Source organism: Oncorhynchus kisutch, unplaced genomic scaffold (assembly GCF_002021735.2).
Source record: "Oncorhynchus kisutch isolate 150728-3 unplaced genomic scaffold, Okis_V2 Okis02a-Okis13b_hom, whole genome shotgun sequence".
Classification (NCBI taxonomy): Eukaryota; Metazoa; Chordata; class Actinopteri; order Salmoniformes; family Salmonidae; genus Oncorhynchus; species Oncorhynchus kisutch.
Genome location: NW_022261979.1, coordinates 2,069,149 through 2,087,594, shown reverse-complemented (window position 1 = coordinate 2,087,594; position 18,446 = coordinate 2,069,149).

Genomic DNA, 18,446 nt, shown 5'->3' with positions numbered 1-18,446 from the left:
CTTGCCTATGCTGCTCTGTACCATCACTCATTCATATATCTTTATGTACATATTCTTTATCCCCTTACACTGTGTATAAGACAGTAGTTTTTTTTGGAATTGTTAGTTAGATCACTTGTTCGTTATTACTGCATTGTCGGAACTAGAAGCACAAGCATTTCGCTACACTCGCATTAACATCTGCTAACCATGTGTATGTGACAAATAAATTTGATTTGATTTGATTTTGATTTGGACACATCTTTAAACATGTCACTGATGAGGGACACATCTTTATCCCTGTCACTGATGAGGGACACATCTTTAACCCTGTCACTGATGTGGGATACATTTTAAAACATGTCACTGATGAGGGACACATCTTTAACCCTGTCACTGATGAGGGACACATCTTTAACCATGTCACTGATGAGGGACACATCTTTAAACATGTCACTGATGAGGGACACATCTTTAAACATGTCACTGATGAGGGACACATCTTTAAACATGTCACTGATGAGGGACACATCTTTAAACGTGTCACTGATGAGGGACACATCTTTAACCATGTCACTGATGAGGGAAACATATTTAAACATGTCACTGATTAGAGGGACACATCTTTAAATGTGTCACTGATGACGAACACATCTTTAACCATGTCACTGATGAGGGAAACATGTTTAAAGATGTGTCCCTCATCAGTGACATGTTTAAATATGTTTACCTCATCAGTGACATGTGGGAGACATTGTCCCACTATGAGGGACACATCTTTAACCATGTCACTGATGAGGGACACATCTTTAAACCTGTCACTGATGAGGGACAGATCTTTAACCCTGTCACTGATGAGGAACACATCTTTGAACATGTCACTGATGAGGGACACATCTTTAACCCTGTCACTGATGAGCGACACATCTTTAAACGTGTCACTGATGAGGGACACATCTTTAACCATGTCACTGATGAGGGACACATCTTGAACCCTGTCACTGATGAGGGACACATCTTTAAGCCTGTCACTGATGAGGGAGACATCTTTAAACGTGTCACTGATGAGGGACACATCTTGAACCCTGTCACTGATGAGGGACACATCTTGAACCCTGTCACTGATGAGGGACACATCTTTAAGCCTGTCACTGATGAGGGACACATCTTTAAATGTGTCACTGATGAGGGAAACATCTTTAAACATGTCACTGATGAGGGACACATCTTGAACCCTGTCACTGATGAGGGACACATCTTTAAGCCTGTCACTGATGAGGGACACGTCTTTAAATGTGTCACTGATGAGGGACACATCTTTAAACATGTCACTGATGAGGGACACATCTTTAAACATGTCACTGATGAGGGACACATCTTTAACCCTGTCACTGATGAGGGACACATCTTAAACGTGTCACTGATGAGGGACACATCTTTAAACATGTCACTGATGAGGGACACATCTTTAAACATGTCACTGATGAGGGACACAACTTTAACCCTGTCACTGATGAGGGACACATCTTTAACCCTGTCACTGATGAGGGAAACATCTTTAACCCTGTCACTGATGAGGGACACATCTTTAACCCTGTCACTGATGAGGGACACATCTTTAACCATGTCACTGATGAGGGACACATCTTCAACCCTGTCACTGATGAGGGACACATCTTTAAGCCTGTCACTGATGAGGGAAACATCTTTAACCATGTCACTGATGAGGGACACATCTTTAAACATGTCACTGATGAGGGACACATCTTTGACCCTGTCACTGATGAGGGACACATCTTGAACCCTGTCACTGATGAGGGACACATCTTGAACCCTGTCACTGATGAGGGACACATCTTGAACCCTGTCACTGATGAGGGACACATCTTTAAGCCTGTCACTGATGAGGGAGACATCTTTAAACGTGTCACTGATGAGGGACACATCTTTAAACATGTCACTGATGAGGGACACATCTTGAACCCTGTCACTGATGAGGGACACATCTTTAACCATGTCACTGATGAGGGACACATCTTTAACCCTGTCACTGGTGAGGGACACATCTTTAAGCCTGTCACTGATGAGGGACACGTCTTTAAATGTGTCACTGATGAGGGACACATCTTTAAACATGTCACTGATGAGGGACACATCTTTAAACATGTCACTGATGAGGGACACATCTTTAACCCTGTCACTGATGAGGGACACATCTTAAACGTGTCACTGATGAGGGACACATCTTTAAACATGTCACTGATGAGGGACACATCTTTAAACATGTCACTTATGAGGTACACAACTTTAACCCTGTCACTGATGAGGGACACATCTTTAACCCTGTCACTGATGAGGGAAACATCTTTAACCCTGTCACTGATGAGGGACACATCTTTAACCCTGTCACTGATGAGGGACACATCTTTAACCATGTCACTGATGAGGGACACATCTTGAACCCTGTCACTGATGAGGGACACATCTTTAAGCCTGTCACTGATGAGGGAAACATCTTTAACCATGTCACTGATGAGGGACACATCTTTAAACATGTCACTGATGAGGGACACATCTTTGACCCTGTCACTGATGAGGGACACATCTTTAAACCTGTCACTGATGAGGGACACATCTTTAACCCTGTCACTGATGAGGGACACATCTTTAAGCCTGTCACTGATGAGGGAAACATCTTTAACCATGTCACTGATGAGGGACACATCTTTAAACCTGTCACGGATGAGGGACACATCTTTAAATGTGTCACTGACGAGGGACACATCTTTAAATGTGTCACTGATGAGGGACACATCTTTAAACGTGTCACTGATGAGGGACACATCTTTAAACATGTTACTGATGAGGGACATCTTTAAACCTGTCACTGATGAGGGACACATCTTTAAACATGTCACTGATGAGGGACACGTCTTTAAACGTGTCACTGATGAGGGACACATCTTTAACCCTGTCACTGATGAGGGACACATCTTTAACCCTGTCACTGATGAGGGACACATCTTTAAACATGTCACTGATGAGGGACACATCTTTAACCCTGTCACTGATGAGGAACACATCTTTAAACGTGTCACTGATGAGGGAAAAATGTTTAAAGATGTTTACCTCATCAGTGACATGTGGGAGACATTTTCCCACTATGAGGGACACATCTTTAACCATGTCACTGATGAGAGACACATCTTTAAACATGTCACTGATGAGGGACACATCTTTAACCCTGTCACTGATGAGGAACACATCTTTGAACATGTCACTGATGAGGGACAAATCTTTAACCCTGTCACTGATGAGGGACAGATCTTTAACCCTGTCACTGATGAGGGACACATCTTTAAACGTGTCACTGATGAGACACATCTTTAACCATGTCACTGATGAGGGACACATCTTTAACCATGTCACTGATGAGGGACACATCTTGAACCCTGTCACTGATGAGGGACACATCTTTAAGCCTGTCACTGATGAGGGAGACATCTTTAAACGTGTCACTGATGAGGGACACATCTTTAAACATGTCACTGATGAGGGACACATCTTGAACCCTGTCACTGATGAGGGACACATCTTTAACCATGTCACTGATGAGGGACACATCTTGAACCCTGTCACTGATGAGGGACACATCTTTAAGCCTGTCACTGATGAGGGACACGTCTTTAAATGTGTCACTGATGAGGGACACATCTTTAAACATGTCACTGATGAGGGACACATCTTTAAACATGTCACTGATGAGGGACACATCTTTAACCCTGTCACTGATGAGGGACACATCTTAAACGTGTCACTGATGAGGGACACATCTTTAAACATGTCACTGATGAGGGACACATCTTTAAACATGTCACTGATGAGGGACACATCTTTAAACATGTCACTGATGAGGGACACAACTTTAACCCTGTCACTGATGAGGGAAACATCTTTAACCCTGTCACTGATGAGGGACACATCTTTAACCCTGTCACTGATGAGGGACACATCTTTAACCATGTCACTGATGAGGGACACATCTTGAACCCTGTCACTGATGAGGGACACATCTTTAAGCCTGTCACTGATGAGGGAAACATCTTTAAACATGTCACTGATGAGGGACACATCTTTAAACATGTCACTGATGAGGGACACATCTTTGACTCTGTCACTGATGAGGGACACATCTTTAACCCTGTCACTGATGAGGGACACATCTTGAACCCTGTCACTGATGAGGGACACATCTTTAAGCCTGTCACTGATGAGGGAGACATCTTTAAACGTGTCACTGATGAGGGACACATCTTTAAACATGTCACTGATGAGGGACACATCTTGAACCCTGTCACTGATGAGGGACACATCTTTAACCATGTCACTGATGAGGGACACATCTTGAACCCTGTCACTGATGAGGGACACGTCTTTAAATGTGTCACTGATGAGGGACACATCTTTAAACATGTCACTGATGAGGGACACATCTTTAAACATGTCACTGATGAGGGACACATCTTTAACCCTGTCACTGATGAGGGACACATCTTAAACGTGTCACTGATGAGGGACACATCTTTAAACATGTCACTGATGAGGGACACATCTTTAAACATGTCACTGATGAGGGACACATTTTTAACCCTGTCACTGATGAGGGACACATCTTTAAATGTGTCACTGATGAGGGACACATCTTTAAACATGTCACTGATGAGGGTCACTGATCACTGATTGCATCGTCACTGAAACATGTCACTGATAAACTCCAATTTGCTTACCGCCCAAATAGGTCCACAGACGATGCAATCCACAGACGATGCAATCTCAACCACACTGCACACTGCCCTAACCCATCTGGACAAGAGGAATACCTATGTGAGAATGCTGTTCATCGACTACAGCTCGGCATTCAACACCATAGTACCCTCCAAGCTCGTCATCAAGCTCGAGACCCTGGGTCTCGACCCCGCCCTGTGCAACTGGGTACTGGACTTCCTGACGGGCCGCCCCCAGGTGGTGAGGGTAGGCAACAACATCTCCTCCCCGCTGATCCTCAACACTGGGGCCCCACAAGGGTGCGTTCTGAGCCCTCTCCTGTACTCCCTGTTCACCCACGACTGCGTGGCCACGCACGCCTCCAACTCAATCATCAAGTTTGCGGACGACACAACAGTGGTAGGCTTGATTACCAACAACGACGAGACGGCCTACAGGGAGGAGGTGAGGGCCCTCGGAGTGTGGTGTCAGGAAAATAACCTCACACTCAACGTCAACAAAACTAAGGAGATGATTGTGGACTTCAGGAAACAGCAGAGGGAACACCCCCCCATCCACATCGATGGAACAGTAGTGGAGAGGGTAGCAAGTTTTAAGTTCCTCGGCATACACATCACAGACAAACTGAATTGGTCCACTCACACAGACAGCATCGTGAGGAAGGCGCAGCAGCGCCTCTTCAACCTCAGGAGGCTGAAGAAATTCGGCTTGTCACCAAAAGCACTCACAAACTTCTACAGATGCACAATCGAGAGCATTCTGGCGGGCTGTATCACCGCCTGGTATGGCAACTGCACCGCCCTCAACCGTAAGGCTCTCAAGAGGGTAGTGAGGTCTGCACAACGCATCACCGGGGGCAAACTACCTGCCCTCCAGGACACCTACACCACCCGATGCTACAGGAAGGCCATAAAGATCATCAAGGACATCAACCACCCGAGCCACTGCCTGTTCACCCCGCTGTCATCCAGAAGGCGAGGTCAGTACAGGTGCATCAAAGCTGGGACCGAGAGACTGAAAAACAGCTTCTATCTCAAGGCCATCAGACTGTTAAACAGCCACCACTAACATTGAGTGGCTACTGCCAACACACTGTCAATGCCACTGACTCTACTCCAGCCACTTTAATCATGGGAATTGATGGGAAATGATGTAAATATATCACTAGCCACTTTAAACAATGCTACCTTATATAATGTTACTTACCCTACATTATTCATCTCATATGCATACGTAGATACTGTACTCTATATCATCGACTGCATCCTTATGTAATACATGTATCACTAGCCACTTTAACTATGCCACTTGGTTTACATACTCATCTCATATGTATATACTGTACTCGATATCATCTACTGTATCTTGCCTATGCTGCTCTGTACCATCACTCATTCATATATCTTTATGTACATATTCTTTATCCCCTTACACTGTGTATAAGACAGTAGTTTTTTTTGGAATTGTTAGTTAGATCACTTGTTCGTTATTACTGCATTGTCGGAACTAGAAGCACAAGCATTTCGCTACACTCGCATTAACATCTGCTAACCATGTGTATGTGACAAATAAATTTGATTTGATTTGATTTTGATTTGGACACATCTTTAAACATGTCACTGATGAGGGACACATCTTTATCCCTGTCACTGATGAGGGACACATCTTTAACCCTGTCACTGATGTGGGATACATTTTAAAACATGTCACTGATGAGGGACACATCTTTAACCCTGTCACTGATGAGGGACACATCTTTAACCATGTCACTGATGAGGGACACATCTTTAAACATGTCACTGATGAGGGACACATCTTTAAACATGTCACTGATGAGGGACACATCTTTAAACATGTCACTGATGAGGGACACATCTTTAAACGTGTCACTGATGAGGGACACATCTTTAACCATGTCACTGATGAGGGAAACATATTTAAACATGTCACTGATTAGAGGGACACATCTTTAAATGTGTCACTGATGACGAACACATCTTTAACCATGTCACTGATGAGGGAAACATGTTTAAAGATGTGTCCCTCATCAGTGACATGTTTAAATATGTTTACCTCATCAGTGACATGTGGGAGACATTGTCCCACTATGAGGGACACATCTTTAACCATGTCACTGATGAGGGACACATCTTTAAACCTGTCACTGATGAGGGACAGATCTTTAACCCTGTCACTGATGAGGAACACATCTTTGAACATGTCACTGATGAGGGACACATCTTTAAACCTGTCACTGATGAGGGACAGATCTTTAACCCTGTCACTGATGAGCGACACATCTTTAAACGTGTCACTGATGAGGGACACATCTTTAACCATGTCACTGATGAGGGACACATCTTGAACCCTGTCACTGATGAGGGACACATCTTTAAGCCTGTCACTGATGAGGGAGACATCTTTAAACGTGTCACTGATGAGGGACACATCTTGAACCCTGTCACTGATGAGGGACACATCTTGAACCCTGTCACTGATGAGGGACACATCTTGAACCCTGTCACTGATGAGGGACACATCTTTAAGCCTGTCACTGATGAGGGAGACATCTTTAAACGTGTCACTGATGAGGGACACATCTTTAAACATGTCACTGATGAGGGACACATCTTGAACCCTGTCACTGATGAGGGACACATCTTTAACCATGTCACTGATGAGGGACACATCTTGAACCCTGTCACTGATGAGGGACACGTCTTTAAATGTGTCACTGATGAGGGACACATCTTTAAACATGTCACTGATGAGGGACACATCTTTAAACATGTCACTGATGAGGGACACATCTTTAACCCTGTCACTGATGAGGGACACATCTTAAACGTGTCACTGATGAGGGACACATCTTTAAACATGTCACTGATGAGGGACACATCTTTAAACATGTCACTGATGAGGGACACATTTTTAACCCTGTCACTGATGAGGGACACATCTTTAAATGTGTCACTGATGAGGGACACATCTTTAAACATGTCACTGATGAGGGTCACTGATCACTGATTGCATCGTCACTGAAACATGTCACTGATAAACTCCAATTTGCTTACCGCCCAAATAGGTCCACAGACGATGCAATCCACAGACGATGCAATCTCAACCACACTGCACACTGCCCTAACCCATCTGGACAAGAGGAATACCTATGTGAGAATGCTGTTCATCGACTACAGCTCGGCATTCAACACCATAGTACCCTCCAAGCTCGTCATCAAGCTCGAGACCCTGGGTCTCGACCCCGCCCTGTGCAACTGGGTACTGGACTTCCTGACGGGCCGCCCCCAGGTGGTGAGGGTAGGCAACAACATCTCCTCCCCGCTGATCCTCAACACTGGGGCCCCACAAGGGTGCGTTCTGAGCCCTCTCCTGTACTCCCTGTTCACCCACGACTGCGTGGCCACGCACGCCTCCAACTCAATCATCAAGTTTGCGGACGACACAACAGTGGTAGGCTTGATTACCAACAACGACGAGACGGCCTACAGGGAGGAGGTGAGGGCCCTCGGAGTGTGGTGTCAGGAAAATAACCTCACACTCAACGTCAACAAAACTAAGGAGATGATTGTGGACTTCAGGAAACAGCAGAGGGAACACCCCCCCATCCACATCGATGGAACAGTAGTGGAGAGGGTAGCAAGTTTTAAGTTCCTCGGCATACACATCACAGACAAACTGAATTGGTCCACTCACACAGACAGCATCGTGAGGAAGGCGCAGCAGCGCCTCTTCAACCTCAGGAGGCTGAAGAAATTCGGCTTGTCACCAAAAGCACTCACAAACTTCTACAGATGCACAATCGAGAGCATCCTGGCGGGCTGTATCACCGCCTGGTATGGCAACTGCACCGCCCTCAACCGTAAGGCTCTCAAGAGGGTAGTGAGGTCTGCACAACGCATCACCGGGGGCAAACTACCTGCCCTCCAGGACACCTACACCACCCGATGCTACAGGAAGGCCATAAAGATCATCAAGGACATCAACCACCCGAGCCACTGCCTGTTCACCCCGCTGTCATCCAGAAGGCGAGGTCAGTACAGGTGCATCAAAGCTGGGACCGAGAGACTGAAAAACAGCTTCTATCTCAAGGCCATCAGACTGTTAAACAGCCACCACTAACATTGAGTGGCTACTGCCAACACACTGTCAATGCCACTGACTCTACTCCAGCCACTTTAATCATGGGAATTGATGGGAAATGATGTAAATATATCACTAGCCACTTTAAACAATGCTACCTTATATAATGTTACTTACCCTACATTATTCATCTCATATGCATACGTAGATACTGTACTCTATATCATCGACTGCATCCTTATGTAATACATGTATCACTAGCCACTTTAACTATGCCACTTGGTTTACATACTCATCTCATATGTATATACTGTACTCGATATCATCTACTGTATCTTGCCTATGCTGCTCTGTACCATCACTCATTCATATATCTTTATGTACATATTCTTTATCCCCTTACACTGTGTATAAGACAGTAGTTTTTTTTGGAATTGTTAGTTAGATCACTTGTTCGTTATTACTGCATTGTCGGAACTAGAAGCACAAGCATTTCGCTACACTCGCATTAACATCTGCTAACCATGTGTATGTGACAAATACATTTGATTTGATTTGATTTTGATTTGGACACATCTTTAAACATGTCACTGATGAGGGACACATCTTTATCCCTGTCACTGATGAGGGACACATCTTTAACCCTGTCACTGATGTGGGATACATTTTAAAACATGTCACTGATGAGGGACACATCTTTAACCCTGTCACTGATGAGGGACACATCTTTAACCATGTCACTGATGAGGGACACATCTTTAAACATGTCACTGATGAGGGACACATCTTTAAACATGTCACTGATGAGGGACACATCTTTAAACATGTCACTGATGAGGGACACATCTTTAAACGTGTCACTGATGAGGGACACATCTTTAACCATGTCACTGATGAGGGAAACATATTTAAACATGTCACTGATTAGAGGGACACATCTTTAAATGTGTCACTGATGACGAACACATCTTTAACCATGTCACTGATGAGGGAAACATGTTTAAAGATGTGTCCCTCATCAGTGACATGTTTAAATATGTTTACCTCATCAGTGACATGTGGGAGACATTGTCCCACTATGAGGGACACATCTTTAACCATGTCACTGATGAGGGACACATCTTTAAACCTGTCACTGATGAGGGACAGATCTTTAACCCTGTCACTGATGAGGAACACATCTTTGAACATGTCACTGATGAGGGACACATCTTTAAACCTGTCACTGATGAGGGACAGATCTTTAACCCTGTCACTGATGAGCGACACATCTTTAAACGTGTCACTGATGAGGGACACATCTTTAACCATGTCACTGATGAGGGACACATCTTGAACCCTGTCACTGATGAGGGACACATCTTTAAGCCTGTCACTGATGAGGGAGACATCTTTAAACGTGTCACTGATGAGGGACACATCTTGAACCCTGTCACTGATGAGGGACACATCTTGAACCCTGTCACTGATGAGGGACACATCTTTAAGCCTGTCACTGATGAGGGACACATCTTTAAATGTGTCACTGATGAGGGAAACATCTTTAAACATGTCACTGATGAGGGACACATCTTGAACCCTGTCACTGATGAGGGACACATCTTTAACCATGTCACTGATGAGGGACACATCTTGAACCCTGTCACTGATGAGGGACACATCTTTAAGCCTGTCACTGATGAGGGACACGTCTTTAAATGTGTCACTGATGAGGGACACATCTTTAAACATGTCACTGATGAGGGACACATCTTTAAACATGTCACTGATGAGGGACACATCTTTAACCCTGTCACTGATGAGGGACACATCTTAAACGTGTCACTGATGAGGGACACATCTTTAAACATGTCACTGATGAGGGACACATCTTTAAACATGTCACTGATGAGGGACACAACTTTAACCCTGTCACTGATGAGGGACACATCTTTAACCCTGTCACTGATGAGGGAAACATCTTTAACCCTGTCACTGATGAGGGACACATCTTTAACCCTGTCACTGATGAGGGACACATCTTTAACCATGTCACTGATGAGGGACACATCTTCAACCCTGTCACTGATGAGGGACACATCTTTAAGCCTGTCACTGATGAGGGAAACATCTTTAACCATGTCACTGATGAGGGACACATCTTTAAACATGTCACTGATGAGGGACACATCTTTGACCCTGTCACTGATGAGGGACACATCTTGAACCCTGTCACTGATGAGGGACACATCTTGAACCCTGTCACTGATGAGGGACACATCTTTAAGCCTGTCACTGATGAGGGAGACATCTTTAAACGTGTCACTGATGAGGGACACATCTTTAAACATGTCACTGATGAGGGACACATCTTGAACCCTGTCACTGATGAGGGACACATCTTTAACCATGTCACTGATGAGGGACACATCTTGAACCCTGTCACTGGTGAGGGACACATCTTTAAGCCTGTCACTGATGAGGGACACGTCTTTAAATGTGTCACTGATGAGGGACACATCTTTAAACATGTCACTGATGAGGGACACATCTTTAAACATGTCACTGATGAGGGACACATCTTTAACCCTGTCACTGATGAGGGACACATCTTAAACGTGTCACTGATGAGGGACACATCTTTAAACATGTCACTGATGAGGGACACATCTTTAAACATGTCACTGATGAGGGACACATCTTTAAACATGTCACTGATGAGGGACACAACTTTAACCCTGTCACTGATGAGGGACACATCTTTAACCCTGTCACTGATGAGGGAAACATCTTTAACCCTGTCACTGATGAGGGACACATCTTTAACCCTGTCACTGATGAGGGACACATCTTTAACCATGTCACTGATGAGGGACACATCTTGAACCCTGTCACTGATGAGGGACACATCTTTAAGCCTGTCACTGATGAGGGAAACATCTTTAACCATGTCACTGATGAGGGACACATCTTTAAACATGTCACTGATGAGGGACACATCTTTGACCCTGTCACTGATGAGGGACACATCTTTAAACCTGTCACTGATGAGGGACACATCTTTAACCCTGTCACTGATGAGGGACACATCTTTAAGCCTGTCACTGATGAGGGAAACATCTTTAACCATGTCACTGATGAGGGACACATCTTTAAACCTGTCACGGATGAGGGACACATCTTTAAATGTGTCACTGACGAGGGACACATCTTTAAATGTGTCACTGATGAGGGACATCTTTAAACGTGTCACTGATGAGGGACACATCTTTAAACATGTTACTGATGAGGGACACATCTTTAAACCTGTCACTGATGAGGGACACATCTTTAAACATGTCACTGATGAGGGACACGTCTTTAAACGTGTCACTGATGAGGGACACATCTTTAACCCTGTCACTGATGAGGGACACATCTTTAACCCTGTCACTGATGAGGGACACATCTTTAAACATGTCACTGATGAGGGACACATCTTTAACCCTGTCACTGATGAGGAACACATCTTTAAACGTGTCACTGATGAGGGAAACATGTTTAAAGATGTGTCACTCATCAGTGACATGTTTAAATATGTTTACCTCATCAGTGACATGTGGGAGACATTTTCCCACTATGAGGGACACATCTTTAACCATGTCACTGATGAGAGACACATCTTTAAACATGTCACTGATGAGGGACACATCTTTAACCCTGTCACTGATGAGGAACACATCTTTGAACATGTCACTGATGAGGGACAAATCTTTAACCCTGTCACTGATGAGGGACAGATCTTTGACCCTGTCACTGATGAGGGACACATCTTTAAACGTGTCACTGATGAGACACATCTTTAACCATGTCACTGATGAGGGACACATCTTTAACCATGTCACTGATGAGGGACACATCTTGAACCCTGTCACTGATGAGGGACACATCTTTAAGCCTGTCACTGATGAGGGAGACATCTTTAAACATGTCACTGATGAGGGACACATCTTGAACCCTGTCACTGATGAGGGACACATCTTTAACCATGTCACTGATGAGGGACACATCTTGAACCCTGTCACTGATGAGGGACACATCTTTAAGCCTGTCACTGATGAGGGACACGTCTTTAAATGTGTCACTGATGAGGGACACATCTTTAAACATGTCACTGATGAGGGACACATCTTTAAACATGTCACTGATGAGGGACACATCTTTAACCCTGTCACTGATGAGGGACACATCTTTAAACATGTCACTGATGAGGGACACATCTTTAAACATGTCACTGATGAGGGACACAACTTTAACCCTGTCACTGATGAGGGACACATCTTTAACCCTGTCACTGATGAGGGAAACATCTTTAACCCTGTCACTGATGAGGGACACATCTTTAACCCTGTCACTGATGAGGGACACATCTTTAACCATGTCACTGATGAGGGACACATCTTGAACCCTGTCACTGATGAGGGACACATCTTTAAACATGTCACTGATGAGGGACACGTCTTTAAACGTGTCACTGATGAGGGACACATCTTTAACCCTGTCACTGATGAGGGACACATCTTTAACCCTGTCACTGATGAGGGACACATCTTTAAACATGTCACTGATGAGGGACACATCTTTAACCCTGTCACTGATGAGGAACACATCTTTAAACGTGTCACTGATGAGGGAAACATGTTTAAAGATGTGTCACTCATCAGTGACATGTTTAAATATGTTTACCTCATCAGTGACATGTGGGAGACATTTTCCCACTATGAGGGACACATCTTTAACCATGTCACTGATGAGAGACACATCTTTAAACATGTCACTGATGAGGGACACATCTTTAACCCTGTCACTGATGAGGAACACATCTTTGAACATGTCACTGATGAGGGACAAATCTTTAACCCTGTCACTGATGAGGGACAGATCTTTGACCCTGTCACTGATGAGGGACACATCTTTAAACGTGTCACTGATGAGACACATCTTTAACCATGTCACTGATGAGGGACACATCTTTAACCATGTCACTGATGAGGGACACATCTTGAACCCTGTCACTGATGAGGGACACATCTTTAAGCCTGTCACTGATGAGGGAGACATCTTTAAACATGTCACTGATGAGGGACACATCTTGAACCCTGTCACTGATGAGGGACACATCTTTAACCATGTCACTGATGAGGGACACATCTTGAACCCTGTCACTGATGAGGGACACATCTTTAAGCCTGTCACTGATGAGGGACACGTCTTTAAATGTGTCACTGATGAGGGACACATCTTTAAACATGTCACTGATGAGGGACACATCTTTAAACATGTCACTGATGAGGGACACATCTTTAACCCTGTCACTGATGAGGGACACATCTTTAAACATGTCACTGATGAGGGACACATCTTTAAACATGTCACTGATGAGGGACACAACTTTAACCCTGTCACTGATGAGGGACACATCTTTAACCCTGTCACTGATGAGGGAAACATCTTTAACCCTGTCACTGATGAGGGACACATCTTTAACCCTGTCACTGATGAGGGACACATCTTTAACCATGTCACTGATGAGGGACACATCTTGAACCCTGTCACTGATGAGGGACACATCTTTAAGCCTGTCACTGATGAGGGAAACATCTTTAAACATGTCACTGATGAGGGACACATCTTTAAACATGTCACTGATGAGGGACACATCTTTGACCCTGTCACTGATGAGGGACACATCTTGAACCCTGTCACTGATGAGGGACACATCTTGAACCCTGTCACTGATGAGGGACACATCTTTAAGCCTGTCACTGATGAGGGAGACATCTTTAAACGTGTCACTGATGAGGGACACATCTTTAAACATGTCACTGATGAGGGACACATCTTGAACCCTGTCACTGATGAGGGACACATCTTTAACCATGTCACTGATGAGGGACACATCTTGAACCATGTCACTGATGAGGGAAACATATTTAAACATGTCACTGATTAGAGGGACACATCTTTAAATGTGTCACTGATGACGAACACATCTTTAACCATGTCACTGATGAGGGAAACATGTTTAAAGATGTGTCCCTCATCAGTGACATGTTTAAATATGTTTACCTCATCAGTGACATGTGGGAGACATTGTCCCACTATGAGGGACACATCTTTAACCATGTCACTGATGAGGGACACATCTTTAAACCTGTCACTGATGAGGGACAGATCTTTAACCCTGTCACTGATGAGGAACACATCTTTGAACATGTCACTGATGAGGGACACATCTTTAAACCTGTCACTGATGAGGGACAGATCTTTAACCCTGTCACTGATGAGCGACACATCTTTAAACGTGTCACTGATGAGGGACACATCTTTAACCATGTCACTGATGAGGGACACATCTTGAACCCTGTCACTGATGAGGGACACATCTTTAAGCCTGTCACTGATGAGGGAGACATCTTTAAACGTGTCACTGATGAGGGACACATCTTGAACCCTGTCACTGATGAGGGACACATCTTGAACCCTGTCACTGATGAGGGACACATCTTGAACCCTGTCACTGATGAGGGACACATCTTTAAGCCTGTCACTGATGAGGGAGACATCTTTAAACGTGTCACTGATGAGGGACACATCTTTAAACATGTCACTGATGAGGGACACATCTTGAACCCTGTCACTGATGAGGGACACATCTTTAACCATGTCACTGATGAGGGACACATCTTGAACCCTGTCACTGATGAGGGACACGTCTTTAAATGTGTCACTGATGAGGGACACATCTTTAAACATGTCACTGATGAGGGACACATCTTTAAACATGTCACTGATGAGGGACACATCTTTAACCCTGTCACTGATGAGGGACACATCTTAAACGTGTCACTGATGAGGGACACATCTTTAAACATGTCACTGATGAGGGACACATCTTTAAACATGTCACTGATGAGGGACACATTTTTAACCCTGTCACTGATGAGGGACACATCTTTAAATGTGTCACTGATGAGGGACACATCTTTAAACATGTCACTGATGAGGGTCACTGATCACTGATTGCATCGTCACTGAAACATGTCACTGATAAACTCCAATTTGCTTACCGCCCAAATAGGTCCACAGACGATGCAATCCACAGACGATGCAATCTCAACCACACTGCACACTGCCCTAACCCATCTGGACAAGAGGAATACCTATGTGAGAATGCTGTTCATCGACTACAGCTCGGCATTCAACACCATAGTACCCTCCAAGCTCGTCATCAAGCTCGAGACCCTGGGTCTCGACCCCGCCCTGTGCAACTGGGTACTGGACTTCCTGACGGGCCGCCCCCAGGTGGTGAGGGTAGGCAACAACATCTCCTCCCCGCTGATCCTCAACACTGGGGCCCCACAAGGGTGCGTTCTGAGCCCTCTCCTGTACTCCCTGTTCACCCACGACTGCGTGGCCACGCACGCCTCCAACTCAATCATCAAGTTTGCGGACGACACAACAGTGGTAGGCTTGATTACCAACAACGACGAGACGGCCTACAGGGAGGAGGTGAGGGCCCTCGGAGTGTGGTGTCAGGAAAATAACCTCACACTCAACGTCAACAAAACTAAGGAGATGATTGTGGACTTCAGGAAACAGCAGAGGGAACACCCCCCCATCCACATCGATGGAACAGTAGTGGAGAGGGTAGCAAGTTTTAAGTTCCTCGGCATACACATCACAGACAAACTGAATTGGTCCACTCACACAGACAGCATCGTGAGGAAGGCGCAGCAGCGCCTCTTCAACCTCAGGAGGCTGAAGAAATTCGGCTTGTCACCAAAAGCACTCACAAACTTCTACAGATGCACAATCGAGAGCATCCTGGCGGGCTGTATCACCGCCTGGTATGGCAACTGCACCGCCCTCAACCGTAAGGCTCTCAAGAGGGTAGTGAGGTCTGCACAACGCATCACCGGGGGCAAACTACCTGCCCTCCAGGACACCTACACCACCCGATGCTACAGGAAGGCCATAAAGATCATCAAGGACATCAACCACCCGAGCCACTGCCTGTTCACCCCGCTGTCATCCAGAAGGCGAGGTCAGTACAGGTGCATCAAAGCTGGGACCGAGAGACTGAAAAACAGCTTCTATCTCAAGGCCATCAGACTGTTAAACAGCCACCACTAACATTGAGTGGCTACTGCCAACACACTGTCAATGCCACTGACTCTACTCCAGCCACTTTAATCATGGGAATTGATGGGAAATGATGTAAATATATCACTAGCCACTTTAAACAATGCTACCTTATATAATGTTACTTACCCTACATTATTCATCTCATATGCATACGTAGATACTGTACTCTATATCATCGACTGCATCCTTATGTAATACATGTATCACTAGCCACTTTAACTATGCCACTTGGTTTACATACTCATCTCATATGTATATACTGTACTCGATATCATCTACTGTATCTTGCCTATGCTGCTCTGTACCATCACTCATTCATATATCTTTATGTACATATTCTTTATCCCCTTACACTGTGTATAAGACAGTAGTTTTTTTTGGAATTGTTAGTTAGATCACTTGTTCGTTATTACTGCATTGTCGGAACTAGAAGCACAAGCATTTCGCTACACTCGCATTAACATCTGCTAACCATGTGTATGTGACAAATACATTTGATTTGATTTGATTTTGATTTGGACACATCTTTAAACATGTCACTGATGAGGGACACATCTTTATCCCTGTCACTGATGAGGGACACATCTTTAACCCTGTCACTGATGTGGGATACATTTTAAAACATGTCACTGATGAGGGACACATCTTTAACCCTGTCACTGATGAGGGACACATCTTTAACCATGTCACTGATGAGGGACACATCTTTAAACATGTCACTGATGAGGGACACATCTTTAAACATGTCACTGATGAGGGACACATCTTTAAACATGTCACTGATGAGGGACACATCTTTAAACGTGTCACTGATGAGGGACACATCTTTAACCATGTCACTGATGAGGGAAACATATTTAAACATGTCACTGATTAGAGGGACACATCTTTAAATGTGTCACTGATGACGAACACATCTTTAACCATGTCACTGATGAGGGAAACATGTTTAAAGATGTGTCCCTCATCAGTGACATGTTTAAATATGTTTACCTCATCAGTGACATGTGGGAGACATTGTCCCACTATGAGGGACACATCTTTAACCATGTCACTGATGAGGGACACATCTTTAAACCTGTCACTGATGAGGGACAGATCTTTAACCCTGTCACTGATGAGGAACACATCTTTGAACATGTCACTGATGAGGGACACATCTTTAAACCTGTCACTGATGAGGGACAGATCTTTAACCCTGTCACTGATGAGCGACACATCTTTAAACGTGTCACTGATGAGGGACACATCTTTAACCATGTCACTGATGAGGGACACATCTTGAACCCTGTCACTGATGAGGGACACATCTTTAAGCCTGTCACTGATGAGGGAGACATCTTTAAACGTGTCACTGATGAGGGACACATCTTGAACCCTGTCACTGATGAGGGACACATCTTGAACCCTGTCAC